Source organism: Cornus florida, unplaced genomic scaffold (assembly GCF_030987335.1).
Source record: "Cornus florida cultivar Cherokee Brave unplaced genomic scaffold, ASM3098733v1 CherokeeBrave_3.0.0_Hap2_Chr06, whole genome shotgun sequence".
In the NCBI taxonomy this organism is placed as follows: Eukaryota; Viridiplantae; Streptophyta; class Magnoliopsida; order Cornales; family Cornaceae; genus Cornus; species Cornus florida.
The window spans coordinates 16624251-16650265 of record NW_026775576.1 but is presented as its reverse complement, the minus strand read 5'-3'; positions in this window follow the sequence as shown (position 1 = coordinate 16650265).

Sequence of the window (26015 nt, the reverse complement as noted above, 5' to 3'; positions counted from 1 at the left end):
AGGCAGATAGTGACGTTACTTTCTACTTTGAATGTTCAAGATGAAATATTTTGGAGAATGCAGGAGTGTATGATTTCTAAACTAAATCAGATGCTTGGAGACACGGATGTGGCTTTTGATCGAGGTTATTTCTGCTTCAAGTGCCAAGCAAGGAAATAAGTGCAGGTTTCAAACCTCCAAATGAACCTCATCTGCGGGGCATGTTAACTAGTATACGAGCTGCCCAGCTCAGGGACCTGAGGGAAAAGTTTAGGATCTTTGTTCCTTCAGGAAGGTGGTTGATGGGCTGTTTAGATGAGTTTGGGATATTTGAACAAGGCTAGTGTTTTATTCAAGTGTTAAATCCTTCCAGATAAAACCTGCAGATCCCTTCCTCTCGGAAATTTTTACTTGGTATTCTCTATCGATTAGACACAAGTGTTATGGTTCAACTACAACAACAGACACTCCTCGTATCTTGAGGTAATCTCTCTCTTCAACCTTCGTTGCATTGTCTTTCTAGCAAGGGAGAAACTTCGCTTAAAAGAAAGCGTAATTCTTACGTGTCTGCAGTCATTTGTATTACTCATTCAAATTGCTATCCAGAACTCAGATTAGTCACACATGTTCAGATTGTTTCCGTCCATATTATCTGCGTAGAGCTTTGAGTCTGAAGTTTCTTTGCCAGAAGTATTCACTGAAGCCTAAGGAGTTGAAGTTATATTGCAGATTAACGTTGTGGTCTTTGTGTTTATTATTTCCAACAACTTGAACTATGAACATTCTCATTCATACATTCCGAAGACCAGAAAATACCACTACTAACAAATTGATAACTTTGTAAAATTTATTAAAAATTTTCAAAATTCATTGAAAATTTTAAAATTTGAACTTAATTTTTAAATAATGACAGAAGATATCCACACTTGACAATAACTGATTAAAAGTATTCACTCTACTTTGAGGGATAGTATTGTCTATCAAATGAAATATTGTAGATCTAGGTTAGAATTTGATTATATATCTTATGTATCAACTGATGCTGAACTGTCTCAGACTCTCAATGAGACACGATTTTTACTTCAACTAGTAGCAGCACTTCAAACTTTGTTATATTCACTCTTTGACCCGACTCAAACTCAATATGGACCTTAAACTTGGGCTTAAATGAACCCTTAGGCACAGAGTATTAAACCGAACCACTCAAACCCACTGAATTAACCTAAGAAAAAACAAAATTCAAAAAAGTTATAAATGCAAACCGTAGCCTAGGGGTATTAATTTATAGGCAAAATTGTATCTTTTTGGGTGGGTTCTGTTTCAGTTGGCTTGAACTGTCAATAGATGCACCAGTTCGACCCGAATAGCCATTGGTCACACTGGTTCAGCCTAACGGTGAATTTAACAACGGTTCCGTTTTAACTCCTTTATTTTTTTTTATAGAAAATTACGTTCTCCTTTTTCAATCATACCTTATTAGTTTTCTTTCAAAATTCTCTCATTTTTATTTTCTTTCTTTTCTCCTTCTTCTTTTATCTTTTTCCCTCTCATTAATTATATATATATATATATATATTTTTCCTCTTCTTCTTCTTTTTTTCCCTCTCTCCTTATTTAAATTTATTACTATAATTTTATGAATTTTATATTTTATATTTCTTAATTGTAATTTATTTGAATCTTGTTTAATAAACTGTTACCGCACTTCTATTTTTTGGATTAATCTCTTGCTGAATCTCCATTTTTGCGTAAATATGTTGTGTCATAATAAATTTACACAGAAATTTTGAACTAATTATTTTTAGTTTTAACCATTGTTTTACACCTTTTGTGTAAAAATATATTTACGGTTGATCACGGATCGGATTGGTTCGGTTTGGGAGTAAAGTTCAATCTAATTCGGTCCCTACGGATTGGTGAAACTTATAACCTAACTGATTCGTGGGGACCTTCAATTTGAACTAAACCGATCCGTTAAAATAATAGATCGGATCAGTTCGGTTTTTACAGATTGAACTTTTCAAACAACCCAATGATTACACTTTATGGCCTATTAAAATCTCAAATTTGTAGTAATTAAAATGACTAATGACTTTGGTGACCTAGGATTAACTTAAAGTTTTAAATAATGAATAAAAAAAAATTAAAAATATAGTAAGTATAAATATAGTTATATATATAATATATTAGTATAGAATTAAGGTAACGAAACAGATCGGTTCGGTTAACGGATCGGATCGGTTTTTTCAGGGCCCAATCCGTTAGGGGTGTTCAAAAAATCCTGTAAACCGAAAAATCGGATGGACAGGATTGAATTGGGTGGTTTGGGCTAGTTGTATAGCAGTTTGGTTCGGTCCTAGGTCCAAAATTATGAAACCGTAATTTTTTAGTATGGTCTTGGTTTAGGGCCTGTAGGACTGGACAGGCCCAGACTGAACCGTTATTATGTTATATATATATATATATATATCATACCTAAACCTAAATTAAGTAAAGTTCTTACATCTCACGTGCCTTCCCATTTTCTTTCTTTTGTTCTTTAAATTCCTTAAATTTCTTTTTGCATATTATATCAATGTCAGTTGATTTTTTTTTTTTTTTTTAAACCATGCTCCCTCTGAATTAAAATAAAATGAAAAGGAAATCAATTGAAACCGACAAACCGAACCGAACCAAACCGGTTTTTCGCAATTTGGTTTGATTTGGTTTGGTTCCATGGGCATTATGGTTCGGTCTGGTTTTAAAATAATGGAACCATTATAAATAGTTTGGTCCCAAAAAAAAGTCCCAATCCAGTCCAAACCAAAGCGTGTACACCCCTACAATCAGTTAACTAAACCGTGAATAGTGGATTGCTATTTTTCTAAATCATCACCGAATCATTAGATCTGAAAACCTAACTGAACCACACGGATCGGGTTGGTTCAGACCCGATTGACGAATTATTTACTCACACTTAAATACATTTGCCAACAACAACCAAACACGTGTCATGTCTAAGATACCACATAATTTTTACAAACTTACTTAACATAAGGTTGATTCGTTAATGGAACGAGAAAAAGGGATGAGAGAGAAAATATACTGATGTGGTTGTGTAAAAGGGTTAGGTAAAATAAATAACAATTTTACACATTGGTGAGGTGATAATATATCTTAAAAACTATTGGAGATAATTTTTTATTTTATTTTATTTTATTATATATATATATATATATATATATATATATATTGTATATATTTTACACAAAAGAGTTTTTAAAACACTGCTGCAGATGCTCTTAGTTGTCATATTAACTGAAAAAAAATTACTTTATTATGTTCAATATGCCTCTCCTGAAATTGATTCATGGCTTCGTCAATGATTTTTTTTAATATATATTGGTCATGCTATTTACCTATTCATTTATTTTTGTCAAGTATAGTACCCCACGTAAAATGAAATTACGAATACTGCCTCAATCAGTCAGTGCAAGTCTATCGGTTTTCGATTTTAAATCTTAACGAAAATTATTAAATTCATATCTATTCACAGTTCATTTATTATCACTTATTATTGTTATATTTTATTGATTGGCAGTCCATTTCTCATCACTTATTATTGTTATATATTATTTTTTGGGATTTTTACTTATAAATAAATTTATGGGTCCATATATATAATATAATGTAGTCAGAGTCCCGTAATTTCAGACAGATGAAGTTGACCAAATTAACCACGTGGACATGAACTCTCATTATTCACTATAACTCGTTTCTCAAAATAACCCTATCACTATTTGAACCAAATTGCTATATTGTCCTCTGACACAAAATCTACCCTAATCCCTCAAATGCTCCATCGCCGCAGAGATAATGAGAATTAGAAAGAGAAAGAGGAGAAGCACCCAGAGGTCATTGTGTTTAACATCGAGACATTAAAACGAAGATGACTCCTCTCGGCAGCTCCACCACTTCGAGATGCCACACGCCGATCAAGAACTCATCGCCAACATGTTACAACTGGGTGGTCAGATTCCACCCAACACAATCAGAAAATTGACTCAGCTCCGAGTCCTTAGCCTTAGTACAAACCGCCTCTCCGGTCAAATTCCCACCGATTTCTCTAATCTAAAGCTTCTCCGGTGGCAAGTGCGTCTCACTTCGCCACCTGCGAGCTCATTGGCGGCAGGGAATTTGACGTGATGCCTACTGATGACTCCCTTCTCATTTTCACCTTCGAGTATATCGCCACCGCCACAACAGAGGTCTCATCGGCAGCGATTGTTGCAATTTGCGTAGGTGAAGCACTTCTTCTCTTTCTCTTCCTGATTCTCATCATTTGTGGGTGGTCTCTATTGTTTCTCAAACAATTTTTCACCGTATCACAACCAGATCCAGATATTATTTTGTGGGGGGCTGTTGTTTCTCAAATAAATTTGCACCCTATCACAACCAGATCCAGATGTGCTACTGCAAGGATTCCTTCAAGGTTGAAAATTTTGTAAGATCCGGTAATGAACCACTAAGTCAATTGTTACTCAATTCTTTTCATGTATCCGGCGATGGAGCATACGAGGGATTAGGGTATATTTTGTGTGAGAGGACAATATAGTAAGTTGGTTCAAAAAGTGAAAAGGGTTATTTTAGGAAACAAATTGTAAGGAACAGTGAAAGTGAAAGTTCATGTCCACGTCATTAATTTGGTTAACTTCATTTTTTTTTAAACTTTGAGACTTTGACTACGTTATCCTGTAAATATAGACCTATAAGTCCATTAATATGTAAAAATCCCTTATTTTTTCTTCTCTTGTGGTGCTTGAAAAATAAGTCTTAAAACTTTTATTCCCACAAGAAACCGGTTCTCCCTCCCTCCCTCCTCCTCCTTGATTTCTCTCCCCTTCCTTCCCTCATCACCTTCCCAAATGATGTCTGCTGGGATGTAGATTTGTATCAGTGCTACTTGTATTTATTTTTTATTGATTATGGTTGATCACAAATTAAATTTGAATGCCTTCGTATGTTTTACACAAAATGTTTTCTATATATATTTATTCAGTAAATTATTATTTTTGTCAAACAAATATTTTATTGTGATCAAGCCGGAAATAATCAAAGGTAACAAAATAATTATATTAATTATGTTGTCGGATTGATGGCTTTATTATCTGATAAATAATTATGCATAGAGGGGTCAAAGTGCAACATTGACTTAGAGGTTATTTACTATTTAATTGGAGTGCAATTAATTTCTTTTAGTGGAGTAGAAAGTAATTTATGAATTGGGTTATGGTTTAATGGACCAAACCAATTATTAATTTATAGTAAGCCCAAAGGATTCTCACCCATAGCCCAAGTTAATATTGGAGTCCTATTAGAATTGAGACATTTGAATTAGAGATTGAGAATAATTTATTGTTTCTTTTTCTTATCTTTATTTTCCCTATATATACATGGGTCATTGTATATCTTAGGTGTGACTTTTAGAAGAAAAAAAAAAAAAAAAAAAAAAAAAAAAAACATATTTTCTCTCTCTAGTTTTTTAGGGTTCGCTATCTCTTCTAAAGGAGGCTACCACAAGTCTTGACTTCAAAGTCATTCATCGAGGCATATTGGTGATTCCTAAAGGGAAGATTACCATCAAGAAGAAGAAGAAGTGATCTTGCTAAGGGATCTACAATAAGTGAGACTATTCACTTTAGAGGAAATATTTAAAGGTTTACTTAGACATTTGATGTAAATATTCAATCTATTAATTGAATGATACATCATATTTTGTTTTTGCATAAAACTTGTCTCTATGTGATGAATCAAGATCTATGTATGAAAATCCCTTAAAAAGTTTTTAAAACTTGTATGTTTCCCAACAGTGGTATCAAAGCATGGTTTGATTCATTACTAGAGATCCTGTTTTTTTCTTTTTTATTTTTTATTTTTTTTATTTTATCAAAATCATCATTCATGGATCCAAATTACACACACACACACACACACACACACACACACACATATATATATATATATATTTATTGATGTATGTTGACTTAATATGTTGATATTTGTTGACACATGATGATGTATGTTTGGGCCATGGATGAAGCTTATAGGTTAATTGAATGTAATTTTATTTTTGGATGAATGTAATTAAGAGTTTGATTTAGCCGTTTGAAAGTTCAATGATGTAATTTAATTTTTTCCATTGTATTTCAAATTGTAAATATTTATTAAAGCCATGTAATCTTTATCAATGGGTACTATGAAGCTTCAAAAAGGTCCAAGAATATTAATAAGGTCCCTGGAATTTTTTGGATTTTTCTAGAATTTTTCAGAATTTTTTAAGGATTTTTATTAAATTTTTTGGATTTTTTGGCGATTTTCAGTCAGCTGGAGCACCGCCGGCGGCGAAGCTGTGCCAGAGGGATGAAGGATGATCCGGTGCGACACGATACACCTTAGTACCGTGCACCTAGATCCATAACTGGTTAATCTGAGGCTGTAATCCACTGTAGTGCACGGATCATGCATTTGGTGTGACGGCCCTGGTTTTTAGGTCGGTGCGTCTATAATGAATCAAACGTGAATCCGATAACGGATCCAGAATGCGGAAGCAAAAAGTAAAATAACCGTCTCTAGAGATGCAACACATCTCTAAGACACCAATGTGACCCTCAATGAGGTCATGGAACCCAAAGGAAACAAATGCGGAAATAAAGATTCAAAAATGGACAAGAATGGACCTAGGGGCAAAATGGTCAATTCTAAGAGAAACGGATTCTACCAAGCTTACCATTGGAAAGATAACGAAAAATAAATGAAGTTAGACTCAAAAATTGCTAGATTCGAAGTCCGGACGAAAAAGATATAAAGATAGAAAAAAATGATGTTTTCCAATTTAGAGATACCACGACCCTATCCCATTAAAACAGGCATAACTCTCACTACGGTTGGAGCTTCTATGTGTGGTTGGTACCATTGGAAATCTAACTTCAAGCTCTTGAATTTAGACTGAAGAACAACCTAATTTGAATTAGAAAGGAAGGAGTTATGGCTCTTTGAAGTTAATGTAACAAAATTGTCTAAGAAAATCAAAAGGGGAAAGGTTCTAAGGAGGATCAGCCGACCAACGGCAAGGACTAGCCGGCTGAACCTCAATCACCAGCCGACCGAACCCCAATCATCAACTGGCTGAAATGACTCTTTTCACTAGAAAGCACTGGAATTGGTCTCGAGCATATATCAGCCGGCTGATATCTGTTATCAGCCAACCGATGGACCTTATTGCAGCAGAAACTGCTGTTACAAGTGTAGGGAAGGTACTCGGCTCAACTTTAAGGTACTACATGTATACGAACATCCCTTAGCCTTATACAAACATCCATAACATACTAACTCAAAAGGAAACTTTAAATGATGCCCCAATGCATGAGTTTTTTTATAAAAATTTATTAATCATCCAAAAATAGTTCAAAAGTCAAAACTAAGGAGTTTTGTGAAATGTGAACATGCAGGCATACGTAAAATGATGAAATAGATGTACTACAATGGCCTACGGCATCATGGCACGTCACATACAAAATATGACCCTTCAATCCTAGAAATCACATAACTTCTATAAACAAACTATGAAGTTAAAATGGCATACACATTATATAAATGTCTTTGGCCCTTGGCCTCATTACATACACCTACATAGAGTAACAAAAGGTACACTTAAGTGCACATTACATTTTTTGAACAATAAATACATCTTTTGATAAAATAAATCAAAATGGAGCATGATATGCGAACAAATGCATATTCTATAAAACAAAAATACTCCAAGTAGTCAAGCAAGCCTAAGAGTGATGTACATCCCACAATAATGCTTCTTTACCTGAAAACAACCCGGAAATTTTGGGGTGAGTAAACAAGTTTACTCATAAGGAATGAGCATGCAAAAACCTAACTTTATACAACTTGCAATTTGATATAAATCAATTCATAATGTTTAACCGACATTGGAACTTCCAACACAACACAATAAGATGCAAACTCACAAAGTTATCAACTTGGAATTTAAAATGCGAAATCAAACCAAAGTGAATACTCAGACATCACACCAGATCAGATCGACAACATAGTTACTTTAGGATTACTAACCCACAGGTAACCTCCCTATGTGTGCACTAGACTTGTAGAGGGACAAACCCCCGTACTAGAACCATGCCCTAACCTTAGTCATAACAACGATGTCTCAAGTTTCCAAATCAACAATTTTTGCAACAACGTATATATATTTACATAAACATATATACACAATGCAAAGCTATCTACCATGCACACACCAATTTTGGAAACACAATACATGCACTAAGTTCACAACTATAATGGCATGAAGAATGTTGAATCATCATTATGCAACTTGTCACACCTTATAACAATATTATTCAATATTAAGAACATGATCTCACAACCATGATACAAGTCAAAAATCACGATTTAAACATGCACTCCACATGAAATACATACACAAATCATTAATATAACAAGGATGGAAGTCAATTAAATATAACAGTTAATTTATTTAGATTTTATTTCTCATCCACACATGCTCAATTTAATATATGTTTAAGAACCTATCATGATCATTACAAATATAACTTCAAAACTTGATTTAAATCATGGAAACATATAAAAGGAAATTAATTTAATTAGTTAATTAATTTCTCTAGATTTCAAAACAACCCTAAATGACTTAAAGTTAATACAAGTTATGAATCATGTCATGGCCTTTCCAAAAAATTATGTCTTAACTTAATTTCATGCAAGGTACTATTAACTACCAACTTAAAAATTTAGATTAAAGACATGTATTCATCTATACCAAGTTAAAAAGCATACAAAACATCAAAAACATAACTTCAATCACCCCTACCTCACAAGTTTATTATTCCTCTTAAATCCATGGGAAGCAAAGGAATTTCAAGTTTTCCTTCTAGGGTTATGAAGAGGAAGGTGAGAGAAAACTTTTGTATTCCAAGCTTCATGGTTTAAGGTGAATGGAAGGACACAAAAATGAAGCCTAAAGCTTTAAACCAAGCTTTCCCTTTATTGGTGGCTCGGTTAGGGTTTGAGAGCAAAGGGGAAAGAAAATAAGGTAAAAATAAGGTGAGTGGGGGATTTAGTATTCCTCCACTCACTAAATGCTCTTACACTACCTCTCTCACACACACACAATTACAAGACTAAATATGGTGCCTACACTTGTCACCATTCTAAGTAATCATCCAAGGCTTAATATCAAGCCTACACTTGTCAACCATCCATGCCAACAAGTGCTCCTATCCTAGGCCAACAAATGAGTGAATCTCCACCCTCCATGTGTCATCATCTAAGGCATCAAAGTGTCCCCACACAAAAGTCAACAAGTGGACTAATGAGAGTGTGACACTTGTCACATTTTTCGTAAATTACAAAAAGGTCCTTTTTGAAAATATCTTCCAAATTAAATTGCAAAGTGATCCCTAAAATGACAAATAATTACTTTATTTAATTACACTAAAATCCCAAAAATCAAGAGTGTTTCTAAGAAACTATGCATTTATGCCCTTTTTTTTCGAAAAGTAAGCAATTAGCATGCTTTTCCACAAAAGTAAAAATACAAAGATGTTGGAAACTAACTAACATGGTTGCATGCAAAGCCGAAAAAAAGATCCGAGCACAAAAAGTGAGGCTATGCAAATGAAAATGAAAACCGGGAAAAAAATGAAAATGGAAAAAAAAAAAATTGCCGAAAAAAGGAAAGGAGAGAAATGACTGGGTCATTACAACTTCCCCACCTCAAAGGGATTTCGTCCTCAAATTCAAGCCGTATCTGTAAGAGAGAACAAATAAGGATACCGGGAGCGAGCCTCCTGCTTGAGCTCCCAGGTAGCCTCTTCAATGCCGTGGTGTCTCCACAGGACCTTAACCAATGGAATGATCTTGGTCCATAAGACTTGCTCTCGTTAATCAAGAATCTAGATTAGACCTTCCTCGTAGGTCACATCCTCATCAACAAAAACATCTGTCCACTGCAAAACATGTGATGAATCCGGCTCATACTTCCTTAGCATGGAAACATAAAAGACGTCGTAAACCCTATCCAGATCTGGTGGTAATGCCAAATGATAAGCGACTTCAGCGACGCGCTCCAAAATCTCAAATGGTCCAATGAACCTAGGAGACAACTTGCTAGTCTGTCGAAATCTCAGAAGTCCCTTATGTGGAGAAATCTTAAGAAATACATGGTCCCCTACCTCAAAAGATAAGGACCGTCTTCTCCTATCAGCATAACTCTTCTGCCTGCTTTGTGTGGTAACTAACCGCTACCAAATTAACTTAATTTTCTCTATAATCTCAATAACAATGTCGGGATCCAAAGCAATGGTATCACCGACCTCGGTCCAATAAACTACAGATCTGCAAGGTCAGCCATATAATGCCTCAAAAGGTACCACGCCAATATTGGTCTGGTAACTGTTGTTGTAGGCAAACTCAACCAAAGGTAAATAGTCCTCCCAACTACCCCCAAAATCCAAGATACAAGCCCGTAACATATCCTCCAATATTTGAATGGTGCGCTCTGACTGACCATCAGTTTGAGGATGGAATGCCGTACTGAAATGAAGCCCCGTATCAAGAGCCTCTTAAAAACCCTACCAAAAGTGAGACGTGAACAGCGGATCCCTATCCGAAATAATGGATACTAAAACCCCATGAAGCTTGATGATTTGCCTCACATATAGTCCACTCAGTCTCTCTACACTATTTGTCACTACCATGGGCAAGAAGTGAGCCGTCTTACTCAACCTGTCAACTATAACCCAAACGGCATCATTCCCTACCTGAGACCTCAGAAGTCCCATTACAAAATCCATAGTGATATGCTCCCATTTCCACCCTGCTACTAGTAATGGTTGCAACAATCCTGTCGGTCACTAATGCTCTGCCTTCACTTATTGACAAGTAAGGCATTGAGCCACAAACTGTGAAACATCCCGTTTCATGCCTTGCCACCAAAACTGTCGCTGCAGATTGTGATACATCTTCGTACCACCAGGAAGAACTGTGAGCCGAGAGTGGTGAAAATCCTGAAGAACGTCTTCACAACAAGACAAAGTGATAAACATCTTCCCCTTGTACTTAAGACCACCATCTGAATGTAAGGTCCAACCCTCTACATTTTCCCCGCCTAAAATCTGAACATGAATGGCCTTCATCTCCCCATCCTCCAACTGTGCCTCGATAACTTTGCTAACTAGAGCTGATTAAGCCATAAGGCTAAACAAAATAGCCGATGAAACATCCTCATAAGACTGTAAACCAAGATCTGCATGCTCTTCTAGCATCTTCCATCTGTGAACAAAAATGCTAGCAAGAGTTCCTCGCGACTTCCTACTCAATGCATTGGCCACCACATTGGACTTACTCGGATGGTACTGTAACTCAAAGTCGTAGTCCTCTATGAACTGGACCAATCTGCACTGTCTCAAGTTCAAATCCTTCTGAGAGAAGAGATACTTGAGACTCTTGTGATTGGAGAAAACCTCAAACTTCTCCCCGTACAAATAGTGTCTCCACCCCTTCAGGGCAAAGATAACTACTGCCAACTCTAAATCATGTGTCGGGTAGTTTAACTCATGAGTCTTCAATTGTCGAGACCCATAAGTGACCACTCACTATGTCTGCATCAAAACACAACCCAAACCTTCCCGCGAAGCATCACAAAAGATCACATAACCCAAGCCACGTTCAAGAATGATCAGACTTGGAGCCGACATCAACCTGACCTTCAACTCCTGAAAAATAAACTCACATGCTTCGTTCCATACGAACTTAACCCCCTTGTGAGTAAGTCAAGTCATAAGTGCCACTAGACGAGAGAAATTTCAAACAAATCTTCGGTTGTAGCTAGTTAAGCCAAGGAAACTCTGTATCTCAAACACTGTCTTCATACGCTCCCAATCCATCATCGATTCAATCTTTGATGGATCCACTATAACACTGCCCCTTGACACAACATGTCCAAGGAACTTCACTTTCGGTAACCAAAATTTGCATTTCATGAACTTGACATACAACCGATTATCCCTAAGGATTGCAACACTGTCCTCAAATGAAATTCATGTTCCTCTGCCAAAGCTAAGTATACGAGAATGTCGTCAACAAAAACCACAATGAACTGATCAAGATGGTCACTGAATACACGGTTCATCAAGTCCATAAATGCTGTTGGAGCATTGGTCAAACCGAATGGCATCACCAGAAACTCATAATGGCCATACCGTGTGTGGAAAGTGGTCTTGGATATATCCTTATCCTTAACCCTCAACTGATAGTAACCTGATCTTAAATCAATCTTCAAAAAATAAGTGGCTCCCTTTAATTGATCAAACAAATCATCAATCCTAGGCAAATGATACCTGTTCTTAATCATCACATGGTTCAGCTTGCGATAATCGATACAAAGTCTTAAAGACCCATCCTTCTTTTTTACAAAAAAAACCGGTCCTCCCCAAGGTGAAACACTAGGATAAATAAAGCCTTTAGCTTTTAAATCATCCAATTGAGCTTTCAGCTCATCAAGCTTTGCTGGTGCCATACAGTACGGTGCCATAGAGATGGGTGTAGTACCGGGAATGACATCAATGACAAAGACAACTTCCCGAAGAGGAGGAAGCTCCGTTAACTCCTCTAGAAAGACATCAAGAAACTCGTTTACAACTGCCAGAAAAATACAGCCCAAGTAGCTATCCTTTTCAGCCAAGAGACTGCCAAGTAAGACCTGTGGCGACTCCAATCACCAATACTAAAAATCATCATCGTGTGGGAATTGCTCCGATCTCCCATGAAGTGAAAACAATCTCCCTTGGGAGTACAAATGGTCACTTTCCCGCAGAAGCAATCGATCGTAGCATGGAAGAAGGACAACTAATCCATCTTGAGAATGACGTCAAAACCCGTTATATCAAAAACAACAAAATTGACCTCTAAGGTTCACCCAGCTATATCGAAAGCACAACCCTGACAAATATGGTCCAAAAACACTGGACCCCAACTGGTGTGTCAACACAAAGGAAACTATCCCGCTGCGTGACCTCCAGACCCAAAGAATGTGCAAATGAAGTAGATATGAATGAATGTGATGCACCCGTGTTAACAATAACTCTAGCCTAAGAACTGAAGACTGGAAAGATACCTTAAACTGTAGAAGTCCCAGAGGAGGTATCGGCATGTGGCAGTGCGTAAGCTAGTCCCTGAGCCCTAGACTGTTGTGAACTACCTTGCTGAGCTGACTGATATCCGAAAGTAGCAGGCGTAGGGCCTCTACCCTGATATGAACTGACTAGTGCAGCTGGCTGTGGTGATTGAGGCACCCAGAAACCCGACTGAATAGCTGTAGTTTGTGTCGGTGTGGCCTGTGAACTAGTATCACTCTGTACTCTATTCTGTAGGTGTGGACACTCCCTCTTGAAATGTTCAGGCTATTTGCAGTAATTGCAAGCTCCCTAGATCCCTTTCGTCAACCCTGAAAACTTACCTGTTTGAGAACGACTGCCCTGCGGCTACATATCATTCCCTGTGGGCAACGGGGCTTGATATGCCCCGGCTGTTGACAGTGGTAACAAATCATTCCCCGGGATAACCCCGAAGATACTAGAACTGTAGGTGCAGACCGAGCCTGCTATGACTATCCCTGAACACAAGAACTGTCCCCGACCTTAGCCTTCTTCCACTGACCCCCAACAGATACTGATGAAGCCTCTCCATGAGACTTTTTATATGAACCCTTGATCCTATGCTGATCTCGGTCCTCTACCTCAACCATCATAGCCCTCTGGACCACATCTCTATAGGTCCTTAAATCCAATACTGAAATACGTGGCCTAATATCAAGATGTAAACCATCCTGAAACTTCCTTGCCCTGAGCTCATCAGTAACTACCATCTCCGGTGCATAGCGGGAAAGAAAAGTGAAGTATGTCTCATCCTCAATGACACTCATCATGCCCTGATAGAGACCTGTGAACTGTACTCTCATATCTTACCTCATAGCCCTCAAAAAGAAGTAGTCGAAGAACAATGTCTTGAACTCCTCCCAAGTCATCACGTCCACATCGTGGATATTGGTCATGGACATCCACCAGATATCGGCATCTCCCATAAACATAGAGGCGGTCAAAGAGATCCTCAATCGGTCTGTAGGCATTGCCATGCTATCGAGCTTGCGTACCATGAGATCGAGCCATGCCTCTGAAGCAAGCGGATCCATACTCCCCATAAATTGGTCGATCTTAACCCGCTGTAATTTCAAGAAATAGTCCAATGCCTCATTAGCAACTGGTTCCGGTGTCGGTACAGAAATCTGCATCCCTGCCATATGCTGATGGAACATCTGCTGAATGGACTCTGACATCCCCAAAGCCACTCCTTGTGCGATCTACTCCTCATAAGTCGGCGCTCGTGGTGGATTAGGATCCACGCCATGAGGTTGAGCCCTGGGCCTCCCTAGACCCTATGCGAGCCCAATGTCTTCAACCTGCTCCTCAACCTGCTCATCCGCTCTGATGTGACAAGAAGACTCTCCGCGAGTCAAAACCATGACACTACACACATAAAGAACAAGGTCAACAATAACGCAAGTCGTTAAGACCTAATGCAACTCATGCCATGAATGCATAAAACAAGTAGTGCATAGCAAAAGCATGAAATGTATGCAACATACAGTCATGCTAAAATATACAAGTATATACATCATGCTAAAACAGTTAAGGCAAATCCCTAGGCATAATGCCACATCAGCAAATAGATATGTTATAATACCAAAACAAGTTAAGAAGTAGCATATAAACATATCAAAGCAAATCAACGAAAGTATGATATACACCCAAAACTTGTCGCCAAAAGGTTTTTGAACCTAGCGCTCTGATACCACCTGTGACAGCCTAGGTTTTTAGGCCAGTGCGTCTATGATGAATCTAACGTAGATCTGGTAACGGATCCCAAATACTGAAGCAAAAAGTAAAACAATGATCTTTAGAGATACAACATATCTCCAAGACACCAATGTGATCCTCAATGAGGTCACGGAACCCAAAGAAAACAAATGTGGAAACAAAGATTCAAAAATGGACAAGAATAGACCTAGGGGCAAAATGGTCAATTTAAAGATAAACGGATGCTACCAAGTATATCATTGGAAAGATAACGACAAATAAACAAAGTTAGACTCAAAAATTGTCTAATTCAGAGTCCGGATGAAAAATAATATAAAGATAGGAAAAAATGACGTTATCCAATTTAAAGATACCATGACCCTATCCCATTAAAACTAGCATAACTCTCACTATGCTTAGAGATTTTGTGTGTGATTGATACCATTGGAAAGCTAACTTCAAGCTCTTGAATTTAGACTCAAGAATGACCATATTTGAATTACAAATGAAGGAGTTATGGCTCTCTAAAGTTAATGCAACAAAACTATCCAAGAAAATCAAAAGGGGAAAGGTTCCCGGGAGGATCAGCCGACCGACGGCAAGGACTAGCTGGCCAAACCTCAATCATCAGCTGGCTGAAATGACTCTTTTCACTTGAAAGTACAGGAATTGGTCTCAAGCATGTGTCAGCCGACTAATATTTGTTATCAGCCAACCGATGGACCTGATTGTAGCAGAAACTGCTGCTGCAAGTGTCGGGAAGGTACTCGGCTCAACTTTAAGGTTCTGCATGCATTCCATTTGATCCGAACAAGTTTTCAAACATCCCTTAGCCTTATACGAACGTCCATAACATGTTCAGTTAAAAGGAAACTTTAAATGATACCCCAATGCATGAATTTTTTGATAAAAATTTATTAATCATCCAAAAATAGTTCAAAAGTCGAAACTAAGGAGTTTAGTGAAATATGAACATGCAAGCACACGTAAAATGAAGAAGTAGACGCGCTACAGTGGCCTACGGCCTCATGACACGTCACATGCAAAATATGACCTTTCAATCCTAGAAATCACATAACTTCCACAAACAAACTATGAAGTTAAAATGGTATACATGTCATATAAATGTCTTTGGCCCTTGGTCTCATTACATACACCTCCATAGAGTAACAAAAGGAGCACTTAACTGCACATTATATATTTTGAACAACAAATACATGTTTTAACAAAATAAACCAAAATGGAGCATGATATGCTAACAAATGCATATTCTATATAACAAAAATACTCCAAGTAGTCAAGCAAGCCTAAGAGTGATGTACATCCCACAATAATGCTTCTTTACCTGAAAAACAACCTGGTAACTTTGGGGTGAGTAAACAAGTTTACTCGTAGGGAATGAGCATGCAAAAACCTAACTTTATACAACTTGCAATTTGATGTAAATCAATTCATAATGTTTAACCGACATTGGAACTTCCAACACAACACAATAAGATGCAAACTCACAAAGTTATCAACTTGAAATTTAAAATGCGAAATCAAACCAAAGTGAATACTCCGACATCACACCAGATCAGACCGACAACATAGTTACTTTAGGATTACTAGCCCACGGGTAACCTCCCTATGTGCGCACTAGACTTGTAGAGGGACAAACCCCCGTACTAGAACCATGACCTAACCTTAGTCATAACAACGATGTCTCAAGTTTCCAAAATCAATAATTTTTGCAACAATGTATATATATTAGCATAAACATATATACACAATGCAAAGCTATCTACCATGCACAAACCAATTTTGGAAACACAATACATGCACTAAGTTCATCACTATAATGGCATGAAGAATGTTGAATCATCATTGTGCAAATTATCACACCTTATAACAATATTATTCAATATTAAGAATATGATCTCACAACCATGATACAAGTCAAAAATCATGATGTAAACATGCAATCCACATGAAATACATACACAAATCATTAATACAACAAGGGTGGAAGTCAATTAAATAAAACAATTAATTTCTCTAGATTTCATTTCTCATCCAAACATACTCAATTTAATGTATGTTTAAGAACCTATCATGATTATTACAAATATAACTTCAAATTTTGATTTAAATCATGGAAAGATATAAAAGGAAATTAATTTAATTAGTTAATCTATTTCTCTAGATTTCAAAACAACCCCAAATGACTTCAAGTTAATAGAAGTTATGAATCAAGTCATGGCCTTTCCAAAAAAATCATGTTTTAGCTTAATTTCATGCAAGGTACTATTAACTACCAACTTAAAAATTTAAATTAAAAACATGTATTCATCTATACCAAGTTAAAAAGCATACAAAACATCAAAAATATAACTTAAATCACCCCTTACCTCACAAGTTTATTATTCCTCCTGAATGCAAGGGAAGCAAAGGAATTTCAAGTTTTCTTTCTAGGGTTATAAAGAAGAAGATAAGACAAAGCTTTTGTATTCCAAGCTTTATTGTAATGACCTGGTCATTTTCCTTCCTTTCCTTTTCTCAGATTTTCACGGATATTTTTTTTCCGTTGATCTTTTCCTTTCAAAGTTCAGTTTCTTGTAACTTAGTGTCATCTTAAGTGCTCGGGGATGGTTTTCGAGACTCTTCTCGTTGGATTGACGACTTCCTTTGAGGATCGAGTCATTTAGTCATTTTCACTTTTGTGACACTTTTCAACTTTCGTCTTTTTCTCGGTTGTCACTTTGTTAGCATAACCTCACTTTTCGTGTTCGAATTTGATTCCGGTTTTGCATGCATCCACGATATTTAAATTCCATACTATGTGTATTTTCACTTTTGTAGAAAAGCATGCTAAGTGCTTACTTTTCTTGTAAAGGGTATAGACGCATAACTTTTTTGTAGTTTTCCTAACTTTTGGGGTTTTTGTGTAATTACTGTAAAGTAATTATTTTTCGTCTTAGGGACCATTTTGTAATTTAATTTGAAAGATATTTTCAAAAATGACTTTTTTGTAATTTTTGGAAAGTATGACAAGTTTCACACTCTCATTGGTCCACTTGTTGACATGTGTATGGAAACACTTTGAGGCCTTGGATGAGGACATGTGGAGGGTGGAGATTTAACCACTTATTGGCCTAGGATTCGTGCACTTGTTAGCTTGGATGGTTGACAAGTGTAGGCTTGAGATTTAGCCTAGGATGGAGCCTTGGATTTGTGACAAGTGTAGGCGCACAATTTGATCTTGGATTAGTGTGTGTGAGAGAGGTAGTGTAAGAGCACATAGTGAGTGAAGGATCTCTATCCCCTCCACTCATATTTCATCTTCATCATTTTCCATTTCCTCCCTCTTTGGTAAAGAAAACCCTAGCTTCTATGGTTGGAGCCTAAAGCCTTAAGCTTTGACCTTAATTTTTGAGAGCGTTCAACTGATTTCCAAGCTTGAACTTGGGAATACATTTTGTTCCCCTCATCTTCCTCTTCATAACCCTAGAAGGATTTGCCATTTTATGTTGATTTTGCCTTGGATTCTAGAGAGACACTTCTCTAGTGAGGTAGGGGATGTTATAAGGTTATATGTTTGTTATCTTGCATGTTTTTTTATGCTTATACAACTTGTATGCATATATTGTATTAATTTGAGAAATTATGATTAATGGTAGTTTGCTTATAACTCATTTTGGACTAGATATATGGCATGGCTATGACTTGATCTTTGTTGTATATTAAATTGGGATGATTTAAATGAGTTTTTAAATCTAGAGATTTAAAGAATTTAATTTGATTTAAATTCTTGTAAATTGTGTTTTGCTTGTATCCCATTTTGGACTTGAGATATGGTATGACCATGAGTTGGTGCTTGATATATATTAATTTGGGATCATTTTAATAACTTTTGAAATCTAGAGATTTAATTAAAATTGAATTAATTAAATTCTATATGAAGGTATCTTACTCATTTTGTACTTTTGACTGGATATATGTAATGAGCATACTATGTTATTTAACATAGATTAAATTGAGGTCATTTGGAATAGATTTGAAATCTAAAAAATTTAATTATTTTGTTTAATTAAATTCTAACTATTAGCTCCATGGATCTATTGGTATTTTAGAAGTTGTTTTTATATTCAAATCATGGACTTGAAATTCTTATACATTCACTTTGTTATGTTTTGAGCATTGGACAACTTTGTTGCTATACTTATATTCATGAGAATATGTTTTCTTTATGAAATATATTGATGCCATGTGTAGTGAATTGCACACTTTGTAATTGACATTATGTATGTCATTTTAGTATTGAAACTCTAAGGCATGGATTGTGTGGTTTCAACCTATTTGTGCATGGAAGGTGTTCTCATGCATTATATAAGTTATGTATAAGTTGTGAACCTATTTGGTTTATTTTTTGGAATCTTGGGACATTGTTGCGACAAGTGACATGGCTAGAGTTTGGCTCTAGTGCGGGAGGTATGAGTTCTCCCCAATTGAGATAGTGCGCACTTAGGGTGGTCTTCCCTGCGGGTTAGTACCCGGAATAACCATTGAGGTCTCGGCAGAATTCCAAGCTTAGATGTCCAAGTCTTCCACTATTTGTTTTCGCATTCAATTCCAAGTTAACAATCATGTTTATATTGTAACTTGTGGTTTTGGTTATTAGTGATTTTGATGTTGTTAAGTACATCCATGTTTATGATTTTAATGAATCATTATGATGTTGTTAAGTACATCTATGTTTTATGATTTTTGTGAATCATTTTGATGTTGTTAAGTACATCCATACTAAATTGCTATATTTAGTTGATTACACACTTTTAGATTTCTAGTTGATAACCTAGAGAACCTATGTCTTGATGTGTGGTATTAGATATTCTAATTATGCTAAATTGTTATATTTAGTTGATGTTGCATTTTAGATTTCAAGTTGATTACCTTGAGAATCTATATGTTGTTGCTTTGTGAAAGCATGCTCCTATGTTGTTACCTTGTGTAAGCATGACCCTATGTTGCTAAAATTGCATGAATGATGTGATTGATACTAGAAATGATCTTAGGTAGCTAGGATGCTCCTTGAGTCTCACCTTTGACATAGACATTAGGTGGAATGAACCACAATAATTAATCATGCAAACTTGTAAAATGTAGGTCGATGCATGCTCATTTCCTACGAGTAGCTTTATGTTACTCACCCCTACGATATTGGGGCATATTTCAGGTACAAGAACCAAGGTTGCGATTCTCATTATGCTTGGATGATTGGTGGACTTGAAGATTTTCATTTCTTGTAAAGGTTGGTTTGAAAAGCCATTTGTAGTCTTATCTGTCAAAATGTATATATTTGATTCCATATATGTAATGTGTACATGAGTACACTCTTTACAATATATTTGACATGTATGAGATGAGGCCGGAGGCCAATAACTTGTATTTTGTATCCTTTGTACTTTTTGACTCCATGAAATATTATGAAAATATTAAAAAATGTTAAGTTATTGTCTCAATACGTATGCATCGGGTGTGGGAATTCCATTTTGATTCTTTTGTAGGATCTCATTATTCATGTTTGAAGTGTGGCCAAGGGCCAAATGGTAATTTAAGGTCATTTGTGAATTTTGGTTTTCAAAATTTCCATTTCAAATTCATTTTCGGCTTTTTAGCCGTTGGGGGGTCGGATTTTGACTCGACCATTTTCGGGAGCCGCGGACCATTCCCGCGCGTTCAAAATCACTTATTTCATTTGCGTGCATATTCGTTTCAGCCTAGAAATGCATTTGGGGTCAAATGCATACTTGGTGCAAAGTTGCATTTTCGTCGTTTTGAGCCTAATCTGATCTAAGGGCATTTTGGGATTTTCACATAAAAAATAAAGTTTTCTTTTGACATGGTTGGCTAGAAAACATGATTTTGAGAGTAGTTTCTTCTTTGTGTTTTTTTCAGAAAGGCCCAGAAAGTCCTCAAAATCACATTTCAAACTCAGATTTCTGCTAAGCTTTTAGCAGTTCGAGCGCTTTAAAGGGGGTTCGAGCGCTCTAACTTTGGGCAGAACTCTCGGGGCAATTTTCAAGCGCTCAAAGCCCTTGCTCGAGCGCTCTAGGTACTGTTCATGGGTGTATGTGTGTCTTGGTTCAGCACTGCACCTCCGACTTCAAATTATCATATCTTCTTCGTTTTAACTCCGAATCAGGCGATTCTTGAGTCTAAATTGACCACGTCGAAGTAAGATTTCCAATGGTACTAATTTCAGATTCAGATTATTATTAGCTGAAGATATTCAAGTTTTAGTAAGGTAGTGTCTGTTTTTGGTTCGAACCGGGATAGGGTTTCCCTTCCTTCGACTTCAGAAATTAATATCTTTGCCGTCCGGACTCTGAATCAAGTAATTCTTGAGTCTATCTTTATTAATTTTTCGTTGTCTTTCTAATGGTGTGCACGGTGGCACCCATTACAGTGTGGAATGACCATTTTTCCCCTAGGTTCATTCTTATCCGTTTTTGAAACGTTGCTACCGTATTTTCTTCCTTTGGGTTTCGTGACCTCGTTGAGGGTCACATTGGTGTCTTAGAGGAGTGTTGTATCTCTAGAGACCATTGTTCTATCTTTTGCTTCCGCATTTTGTATCCGTTTTGGGTCATCACAGGACACACTGGGTTGAAAAATCTAGGGTCATCACATTTATGGTCTAAGGTGAGTGGAAGGACACAAAAATAAAGCCTAAAACTTTAAACCAAGTTTTCCTTTCAATGGTGGCTAGGTTAGGGTTTAAGACTAAAGGGGTAAAAAAAACAAGGTGAAAATGAGGTGAGTGGAGGATTTAGTATTCCTCCACTCACTATGTGCTCTTACACTACTTCTCGCACACACACAATTATAAGATAAAATATGGTGCCTATACTTGTCACCATCCTAAGTAATCATCCAAGGCTTAATATCAAACCTACACTTGTCAACCATCCGTGCCAACAAGTGCTCATATCCTAGGCCAACAAATGAATGAATCTCTACCCTCCATGTGTCATCATCCAAGACATCAAAGTATCCCCACACAAAAGTCAACAAGTGGACTAATGAGAGTGTGACAATTGTCACACTTTTTGTAAATTGCAAAAAGGTCCTTTTTGAAAATATCTTCCAAATTAAATTGCAAAATGGTCCCTAAGACGAAAAATAATTACTTTATATAATTTCATTAAAACCCCAAAAATCAAGAGTGTTTATAAGAAACTATGCATTTATGCCCTTTTTTTTCGAAAAGTAAGCAATTAGCATGCTTTTCCACAAAAGTAAAAATACAAAGATGTTGGAAACTAATTAACATGGATGTATGCAAAGCCAAAAAAAAGATCTGAGTACGAAAAGTGAGGTTAGGCAAATGAAAATGAAAATCGGGAAAAAGATGAAAATGGAAAAAAAAAAAAGAAAATTACTGAAAAAATAAAAGAAGAGAAATGACCGTGTCATTACATCTGGCGCGTGCTCCTCACGTGCCAGAGTAAACCAGCTTGCTGGCACGTGAGGAGCACGTGCCAGACTAAGCCATCACTTTCCACGCACATGGAGGAGCGTGTCTGCGCGTGCCACGCACCGCAGTGCCCCCCAGGCATGTGTCAACGCGTGGAGGTGCGTTCCACGCGCTGTTGCACCCCTAGAAGCGTTATAGCGAGTGCGGGATCCTCTGGGCGCGTTCCAAAGACTGTTTTGCATCTCCTAACGCATACCAGCTCCCTATAGGTGTTTACAAGCCGTTGTTGGATGTCCGTACACAAGAATAGTATTTAAATGTTAAAAGTAGATTCCAGTGGCCATTTTATTTGCTTTTATCTGTTGTTTAATTATTTCTGTGATGCATGGAATAATTAATGGCTGATTATTATTGTTCATACATTGGATCCATGATTTTTTTTATCTAAATGACTTGATTTATATTAATTAAATTATGAAAAATAATTGGATTTTATTACTAATTATTTAGAGGGCACTTATTGGGAAACGAATTTTTTTTTTTTTTTTTTTTTTTTGTAAATTATTTTTAAAATGTACCTCAAATTAAATATTAGTAAATCATTTAAAGTCCAGATATTTTCTAAATTTAATTGGAATAAAATCAAGGCGTTTTGCATGCATTAAATCATGAATTTAAAAACCTTAATTATAAATAATCAAAAATTGAGTGGGAGCGGGGATTTTTATACATTACCCCATGGCCTTTGTTATTTTAACCATTGTGATTAGATCTTTTAAAAAAAAGCCCCACGCATCATTTAAAGAGTCTAGATTACAAGAATGGTTGTCTCACAAAAATATATTTATTAAATGTCCATTATATTAGATCTTTAAAAATAAGGCCCTACGCATGATTTAAAGAGTCTAAGCTAATAATGGCAATATATTTAATTTTTGATTTTTCGTTGGAGCATTAATAACGTTATACACTTAATCTAAAATCAATAGTATTAGCTCCCTAACGGAGTGGTCTATACTAAGTGATTTTAGAAAGGCTAAACAAAATCGGGAATTATTTCATATATAGATAAGGCATTATCCACAGAGATATGGAAATAATGAGTTTTTCTCATCAATAGCAATAATGAACTCCACCAACCTAATGGCATATTGATTGTCCGATTTTTCAAGCAATGTGGTAAGGGACCCACAATTAATTAATTATTTTATTTTGCATGATTATTTTTTCACCTTATTTATTGTATGAATGTTTTTATTTTCAGATATATCATGACTAGTCCATTCAGTCCACTTACAAACATACTAAAAGAAAATCAATTAACTGGACCAAATTATATCGATTGGAAAAGGCAACTAGATATTATACTCACATATAAGGGGTTCAATTATGTCCTTACTACTCCCCGACCTTTTCCACCTTTGCCTGAGGATCTTCTTGAGAAGCATAAAGTTTTTAAGAAGTGGAATAAAGCAGATGAGATAACTAGGTGCTACATTCTTGCTTCACTCTCGAATGTGCTCCAAAGTCAACATCTTTGTTATCTTACTTTTGCAGACATCATGTTTAACCTCAAGGAAATGTTTGGGCAAGTTGGTAAGAGTGCACGCCAAACTGCTATGACAAACTTAATGACCACCAAGATGGTCCAAGGTACTCCAGTTCGGGATCATGCTTTAAAAATGATTGGTTTTCTAAATGAACTTGAGATCCTTGGATGCAACTTGGATGGTGAACTTCAAGTTGACATGATTATCACTTCATTGCCAGACTCATTCAACTCTTTTAGGGTTAATTATTCTATGAATAAGCTTGAGTACTCACTCGCTGAACTTCTGAATGAGTTGGTAACCTTTGAAGGGATAATCAAAAGTAAGGGTGTATCTATCAACTATACTCAGTCTACTGGACCATCCACTTCTAGGCCCAAGAAGAGGGGCAAAAAGAAGAAAAAGGATGGTGCCCAAACTATGTTTGTGCCAAACAAAGTGATCCAAAAGGATAACGGAAAGAAGAAAGTGTGGGTTCAAGGCAAAGGAAACTGCTTCCATTGCGGTCAACCAGGTCACTGGAAACCTAACTGCCCAACACTTTGCACGCAAGGCAAAGGAAAAGGTATATTCATTGTTGAGGCATGCTATGTGGTTGAATCTATAGATTCTTGGTGCATAGATTCTGGAGCTACTAATCATGTATGCAATTCTTTGCAGGGATTCTAGATTTCCAGAAGCCTTAATGAAGGAGAGATATACTGGCATATGGGATCTAATGTTAAGGTGGAAGCTAAAGTAGTGGGAGTGGTTTATATGCAGTTTGATAGTAGGAAGAGTCTTATTTTAGAAGATTGTCTTTATGCGCCAAATATTAGGCACAATTTAATTTCAGTTTCTTCATTGGTTTGCAAAAACTATATTTTTCCTTTTATGAAAACTGTTTTAATTAAATTAAATGGTTGTGTTATAACTTCCGGTGCATTGAAAGATAGTTTATACATTTTAACTCCTAACTTGTATCAAATGCAAAATTATGAATTAAATGCAACTTCTTCTAGATTAAATGTTAAAAGAAAGGCAATTTTTCCAAACTTATTGTATCATTGGTATCTACGATTGGGTCACATCAGTCAAAATAGGATTCAAAGGTTGGTTGAAGAAGGTTTATTACCTAGTGAGGTAGAGGAGCCTATACCAACTTGTGAATCCTGTATTGAAGGAAAGATGACTCGAAGGGCTTTCTCAACCAAAGGATATAGAGCCAAAGAACAATTAGAGTTGGTGCACACAGACGTGTGTGGTCCTATAAACACCCAAGCAAGAGGAGGGTTTGAGTACTTCATCACTTTCATTGATGATTATTCACATTTTGGATATATTTACCTAATGCGACACAAGTCAGAAGCTTATGGAAAATTTCATGAGTTTCAGGCGGAAGTGGGGCATAGATAAGGTAAACTTATCAAAACACTTCGATCTGATCGAGGAAGTGAATAGCTCTTGGGGGAGTTCAAGGATCATATGGTCAATGAGGGTATTGTGCACCAGTTATCTGCACCTGACTACCCCCAACAAAATGGAGTGGCAAAAAGTAGAAACGAAACTTTGCTTAATATGGTTAGATCTGTGATGAGTTTTGCTACATTACCTCTATCATTTTGGGGATTAGGCTTAGAATCAACGATGTACATCTTGAACTGTGTTCCATCACAGAAACCTAGTTTAAATCACATGCATATATAGGGTTGTCCAGCACACGTGCATAAGAAACAGGCAGACAAATTGGAAGCAAGATTAGATGCATGCTTATTTATTGGCTATACTAAGGGCACTAGAGGTGGATTATTTTATGATCTCAGGGATAATAAGATTATTGTCAGCACTCACGCTGTATACCTGGAGGAGGATTATATTATGAACCACATACTTAGTAGCCAAATAGTGTTAAAGGAGATAGTTAGCACATCAGATATACCCCCTATGGACACACCTAATATAAATACTAGGAATGATGAGACATAAGAAGTCCGTGTTAAAATACCATCATCTAGTACATCGATTCCTGCACTGGTCTTTCGTCGTATTGGGAGGACTATCATCCGACCTAACAAACTAACACTTTTAGGTGAGGTCTATGAGGTTGTCCCC